We start from the raw sequence: 6888 nt of genomic DNA on the forward strand, positions 1-6888 counted from the left end.
GCTGGTCCATGGACCACACTTTGAGAAGCATACCTACTTGATCTGTTTGGAAAAACTACTCACTAAGTGAGTACTTAGTCTCAGCATCTCAGCATTTCTGAATTTCCTTCCAGGGTGAACCTGAACCACCCCGTTCTCTTGGAGGACCCAGTTCTCTCTGCCATTGCCAAAAAGCACAAGCAAACCCCAGCTCTGGTTGCCCTTCGCTACCAGATACAACGTGGGGTTGTGGTTCTGGCCAAGAGTTACAACAAGAAGCGGATCAAAGAGAACATACAGGTGATGAGTGGGGCTGTGGGCAGAGGGCTCCTAAGGAATATCCTTCATGAGGGTCATTCTTTGTCTCTCAAGACTTTCCTTGAGTCAAGATGAATTACCTGTTCTTCCCTGTGCATGAATGCCTTATGTATATTCCTGATGGTTTTCTCCTTCTACTGAGGCAACAGGAGAGGTGGCTTGGCTGGAGAGGGTTCAGTTCTGTTCAGTCATTCAGTCTTGTCTGACTCTTTTCGACCCCATGGACTGCAGCACACCAGGCTTCCCTGTCCATCACCAACTCCTGGAGCTTGCTCAAACTCATGTCCATCAAGCTGGTGATGCCATCCAATCATCTCATCCTCTATCTTACCCTATTCCTCCTGCCTTCTATCTTTTGCAGCATCAGGGTCTTTTCCAATGAGTCAGTTCTTTGCATCAGGTTGCCAAAGTATTGGAGCTTTACCTTCAGCATCAGTCCTTCCAATGAATATTCAGGACTGGTTTCCTTTAAAATTGAATGGTTTGATCCTCTTGCAGTCCAAGGGACTCTCAAGAGTCTTCTTCAATGCCACAGTTCAAAAGCATCATTTCTTTGGTGCTCAGCTTTCTTTATGGTGTACCTCTCACATCCATACATGGCTACTGGGAAAAGCACAGCTTTGACTATGGACTTTTGTCGGTAAAGTAATGTCTCTGTTTTTTAATATGCTGTCTAGGTTTGTCATAGCTTTTCTTAGAAGGAGCAAGGGTCTTTTAATTTCATGGCTGCAGTCACAATCTATAGTGATTTTGGAGCTCAAGAAAATACATTTGGACAGAAAATGGAGATTTTAGTTCTAGTGCTAGGTCTTCAATTTATCCTATCACCTTGTACAAATGATGTCTTCTTACCTTCGTACTCAATGGATGAAATTGCATTATGTGATTATTTTAAGCCTTTTGGACTTTTTTTTTTTTTTAACAAAATGCCACAGATTTGGTGTCTTAGAAACAATGAAAATTTGTTTCTCACATTTCTGAAACTGGAGGTCTGAGGTCAGGGTGCCTGTATGGTCATGTAATGGCCCCTCCTCTAGGTCATAAGGTTCTCCTTCTATCTTAACATGGTTGAGGGGCAACAGAGTTCTCCCAAGTTTCTTATATGACTGTGATATTGTTGAAATCTCATTCACTAAGGCTCCATCATCACGACCTAATCACCCCTGAATGGCTCCATTTCTAACACCATCCATATATGAATTTTGGGGCATGAAAATTATGGCAGCAATCTTTCATCTCCAAACCATCGTGGTTTTGTTTTGCATTTTCCTGAACACTAATAAGGTTTCATCTTCATACATTTAATCTTTTTGAGTTTCTGTCTTTGTGAAGTTCCTCTTCAAGACTTTGTCCACTTTTGCATGTTGTCTCTCATTTGTTTTCTGTGTAAGAGACCATTACTCTACCCTTAGGCATAGGTGTATAGAAAACTCTCCCCAGTTTTAAGATTTAATGCAGAGATCAGTTATGTGTCTCTTGATTTTGTGGTTTGAGTTTCCACCTGCTCTCAGCTCAACTGTTGTCCTCTTGGCTGGGCTCCCTTATGCATTTGCAGTTCAGTGCAGAGCATTTTGGCAGTTCTGCTGTAGCAGGCAGATATGACTCTTCTCAGAGGAGCCTACACACTTTTCCATGCAGTTTTTCATATATATTTGGCTAGACTGTGGTCAACTAACTTGATTTTCATCTTAGGATAGCGCTGTGATTTCAAGCCAGGGAGTGGGAAAAAATCCATGTCATTATCTCAGCTCAGAACTAAGTCACCGCAGCTTGCAAATTTCAGTCTCACTGCAAGTTACAGGTCAACCCATGTCAAGGGTCAGGTGCATGGGCCCTTGAAAAATTGTTTTTCTGTTTCCATTCAAATTTGATTCAAAAATACACCTGAAACTGATTTTCTAATGTGATATAAAAATGATTGCCTATATGTTTGTTGAAATATATTTAATAGATTTTCATTACCAACTCTGTCATATAACAAGCGTCCATAAGTACATTTGTGGCCCTTCTCTTCTATTTAACTATTCAGTTTTCTGTTCTGTGTTTTTAAAATGGAAAATAAATGTTCTTTCTCAGAATGGTACATTTGTTTTTAAATGGTACATTTTGTTTTGCTCTTGACTAGCTGTTCTTTTACTTAAAATTTAGTATCACTTTACTGATTTCCACAAAGGAATATGTGTTTAAGTCATGTTCATGTCACACTTAATCACTCTGGAAAATGTATTTCTTTAGAAAGTTGAGCTTTTTTTTTTCTTGACTGTGATGTAAATTTTTAATAATTTGTTGTTCTTTAATGTTTTAAACACTTTTCATTCATAACTGTTACACTAAAGCGTTAGTTGCTTTAATTGTGTCTGATTCTTTGCGACCCCATGGATTGTAGCCCGCCAGGCTCCTCTGTCCATGGGATTCTCCAGGCAAGAATGATGAAGTGGGTTGCCATTTCCTTCTCCAGGACATTTTCCCAACACTGGGATCTCTTCCACTAAGGCATTGATGTATAGGTTTCCTTAGATTTACTCATGGATAATGAGCAAATTTCATAACATATTCCTGAATAGGATTGCAAGGGGGTATTTCCTTCCCACACTGCTTCAGCTGAATGCTGTCACCCTTAGGGCGTGTTGGGGAGAGGCAAACAGTCTAATGTTAGCTCAGGTTCAGTATCAAGTCAGGAGTGTCTAAAGCAGTGTGTTTGGAAAAAGCAGTTTTCACTTGTTTTCTGTCACAAGTGATTCACTCAGAAAGATAAGGGACTGATGCTGTAATGTTTGTGAGGTGGACAGAGAAGGAGAAGGTGTGGGAAGGAGAGGTGAGAACTCAGCAGAGGGTCCCAGGCTTGTTCACCTGGAAGCTGAGGACAGACATGGCTTCCCTGTCCCCTCTTCTTGTCTCCATCCAGCTGGAAAGTCCTCCAGTCCCCAGGGGGAGGCCAGCTCCTTGGGGAGAGGTTAATGTGATTCTTCCTTCCTTCCAGGTGTTTGACTTTGAACTGACTCCAGAAGACATGAAAGCAATTGATGGCCTCAACAGAAATATAAGATACTATGAATTTCTAATGTAAGTGACTGTTTCACATACACAGGTTTTTTGTTTTTGTTTTTTTTTTTTTGGTCACAGGCAGGTGAGCAGGGAAACTAAGATTTTTAAAAGCTTAATTCTTGGAAGACAGTCTTGCTTTCTAGTGTAGGAGTCAGCCAGGTACTTCCTGCAGACCTCATACCAGAGATTTCCTCCAGGGCTCCATCCTTGATCAACAGAAATGTGATTGGGGCCCAGGACAGCCCATCAGTAAAATTCCCACAGTTGACATTGAGGTGAATGAATTCACTACTTTGTGCCCCTAATCCCTGTGCCTGGTGTACCTCCTCTCAGAGCCCAGGGAGCCAGGAAACACAAAGGGCACAGTGCCTGCAGCTGACTATTCTTTCAGTGACCAGTGACCATGTTTAATTGTTAATTATATTTATGTCAGGGGAATATATTAATTAAAAGTATGTTATAATGATGTCAGATTTCATAAATGAATCCACCTCTTTGTCTTCCAGTGGTGTTGGTCACCCTGAGTATCCATTCTCTGAAGAATATTGACTCTCAGCTCTCACTGTGGTTCTTCCATAACTTGTTACTTCTAGAGTGGTGAAGAAAATTTTTGTGCCTGAAGGAGAAGTTTAAATAAAGTGTCTGAACTTCTGAAACCATGCCTTTCCTTTTAAAAATAAACAGTTTATGAAACAGCATAGACTTCAAAGTAAGAATACTCTTTCTTCCTGATGATTGAAATAATACATATGTATGACAGAATATTTAGATAGAGAAGGGACAGGATGGGCAATGATGATCAGCTGTGTTTACCCATTGGTTAACAGTTACCTTTGATGGATTTACCTTGTGATTTTCTTAGACAAATATGTGCGTTTGTTTACTTACAAAGATAAATAAACTTCAATCTACAGGTTGTATACTTCTCTTGAAACATAGCCTAAGTATCCTGGTGAGCTAAAAATATGAGTTTAAAAATCCAGTATTATATTTCTCTTCCTGTAAAGTAAGCAGCACATCTTACCCATTAATGTAATTTCTTGTTTGTCTGCCCATGCTCAGCATATTGATGAATCCTTACATATTTTGAGTTTATTCATTGGTCATTCAGGAAAACTTTATTGAGCATTCTTTAGTAAGAAATTGTTATATCAATAAATGTCAATAAGTGAAATGAGAAATGTCTTGAGTCTTATGGAGAATGAGACTGTGAATGATATCAGGAGAATTTAGCTGTTAGAAATGGGTAAGTGTCTGTTGAGATAATTCTGCACAATCTCTCCCGTTTCCTCTGTACATCTTTTAGGCAGAGACACCAAATCATCTTTACCTCACATACCTTTTCAAACAGCCTTGCTTTTACAAACAGCCTTGAAAATAAAGATAGTGGCTCCCTTTATTTCTCCAGAATAGTAAACACTTACTCCAGGAAGGAAGAATATTCATGGAACATTTAAGGGCCAGCAAGTTGGCTGATGTGGGTGGAGTTTAGTGAGGTGGGGAGACAGGAGCTGAAGACAAGTCAGAGAGCTGGTGGGGCAGGGGGTCCTTGTCACATAGGCTTTTAAAGGACTTTACTGTGAGGGAAATGGAGAAGGATATTTCCAGAACACTGCTCCTTGGGCCCCTCTCTGATAGACACTGACCACCCTGTTCTGTCCAGACGTCCTGCTGGTCTGATACAACTCTGTATCCCCCACTACCCACTCTGCCCAGCACATGTGGCCCTCGCCCCAGGGATAGTGAACTGGATCCAGAGGCACTGAGTGGGGCATCTCTGGCCTGGGGGCACACGGGCTGCCCAGTAAATCGGCCAAGTCCTGGGCAGCATCCGGTGACTTCAGTCTGTTCCAGGAGCAGAAGTGGGTCCGTGTCTCAGGAGAGGAGTCAGGTTCCGGAGCCTCCTGTGGGTCCCTCTGGGTTCACAGCAGCTGCAGGGTAGCGACCTCCCAGGGTCGCCCCAGGGCTGCGGTGCCCAGTGCATGGTGTGCATGGGTCTCTGCAGGGAGGACCTCCAATTCCCTGTTCCCCCTCCTCATCTGGGGCCCTCCTGTGAACTCAGTCCTGATCTGACGGCTTCTCTTCCCTTCCCACCCAGCTCCGTGGGGATGGTTCTTTACAGCCTTGGTGGAGGGGGCTTCCTGCTGGTGTCGTGTGTTTTCAGGAGATGTGACCCTGATATGCTCCTGGGCGGGGGAGGGGGAGTGATCTCATTGTCAGCTTGCCCACCTGGAGCTCCTCCCCAGGACAGTGTGTGACACTCACTGTGCACTAAGTGTGGCTCCTGTGATTGTTCAGGAAGAGTCGGTGCTGATTTCTTTTCTTCCTTTCATGGATCAGATTTCCTAGGTAGGGCAGGGGTAAAGAATCTGCCTGCCAATGCAGTTGATATGCGTTGGATCCCTGATCCAGGAAGATCCTCTGGCAAAGGAAATGGTAGCCCACTCCAGTATTCTTGCCTGCAGAATCCCATAGACAGAGAAATCTGTGGGGCTACCGTCCATGGGGTCACAAAAGAAGGGTCTTGACTTAGCAACTAAACAGTAACAAAAACAGTGTCATAAGTCATGGTTTTCTCTTTCTTTTTTCCTCTCTGTCTCTTTTTTAGCTTTCTTTTTTCACGTTTCTTTATTGTATGTCTTTTCTCTCTCTTCCTCTGTGTGTTCATGACTGGGTACTTGGACAAGCACAGCATACCCACTGTTTGCAGATTTGTACCACATCCTGATTGTCCTTCCCTATCTGGTGTGGCATGTGCCCGGTCCTGGGGTCAGCCCAACAGGAAACTAATGGCAACTCAGTTCATTTCTGAGTCACAACTTACCTGACCCCTGAGTGGCTCTGGGTCTGGGGAATTTATGACTGTTTTTGAGTGCCCTGTGTGTGTGTGTGTGTGTGTGTGTTAGTCGTGCAGGCATGTCCAACTCTTTGCAACTCCATGGACTATAACCCACCAGGTTTCTCTGTCCATGGAATTCTCCAGGCAAGAATACTGGAGTGGGTTGTTATTTCCTTCTCCAGAGGAACTTCCCAACCTGGGGATTGAACCCTGGTCTCCTGCATCACAGGCAGATTCTTTACTGTTTGAACTAATATCACCTTGTCTAGGCAATCACAGTATGGCACCCAGCACCCTCAGACACACTCCCGCAACCTGCTTCCTCATGAGCAGTCCCAGTATGACCTAGGAATGTGTTTATAAGGCTTGGAAAGTGCAGGGAGACACACTGGAAAACTTGGAGGTCTCACATCTTAGAAGCTGCACAGCTCCTGATACATAGAGGCCTGAAAACATACTCTCTGTTGATGCCTTTCCTTCCTCGAATCCCTACTGCTGCTGCTAAGTCGTTTCAGTCGTGTCCGACTCTGTGCGACCCCATAGACGGCAGCCCACCAGGTTCCCCCATCCCTGGGATTCTCCAGGCAGGAACACTGGAGTGGGTTGCCATTTCCTTCTCCAATGCATGAAAGTGAAAAGTGAAAGTGAAGTCGCTCAGTCGTGTCAGACTCTCCGTGACCCCATGGACTGCAGCCTACTAGGCTCCT

General features: G+C 43.6%; 1 long non-coding RNA gene across 1 annotated transcript; it reads left to right on the plus strand.

Annotated features, from left to right (window-relative positions):
- Positions 1-6: 6 nt before the first annotated feature.
- LOC110122297 (uncharacterized) lies at positions 7-4523 on the plus strand. Its single transcript, XR_011486694.1, has 3 exons — positions 7-279; positions 3278-3360; positions 3849-4523. It is a non-coding gene; the product is annotated as an uncharacterized lncRNA (long non-coding RNA).
- The last annotated feature ends 2365 nt before the right edge of the window (positions 4524-6888 follow it).

This window comes from Odocoileus virginianus, unplaced genomic scaffold, assembly GCF_023699985.2.
Source record: "Odocoileus virginianus isolate 20LAN1187 ecotype Illinois unplaced genomic scaffold, Ovbor_1.2 Unplaced_Contig_245, whole genome shotgun sequence".
Classification (NCBI taxonomy): Eukaryota; Metazoa; Chordata; class Mammalia; order Artiodactyla; family Cervidae; genus Odocoileus; species Odocoileus virginianus.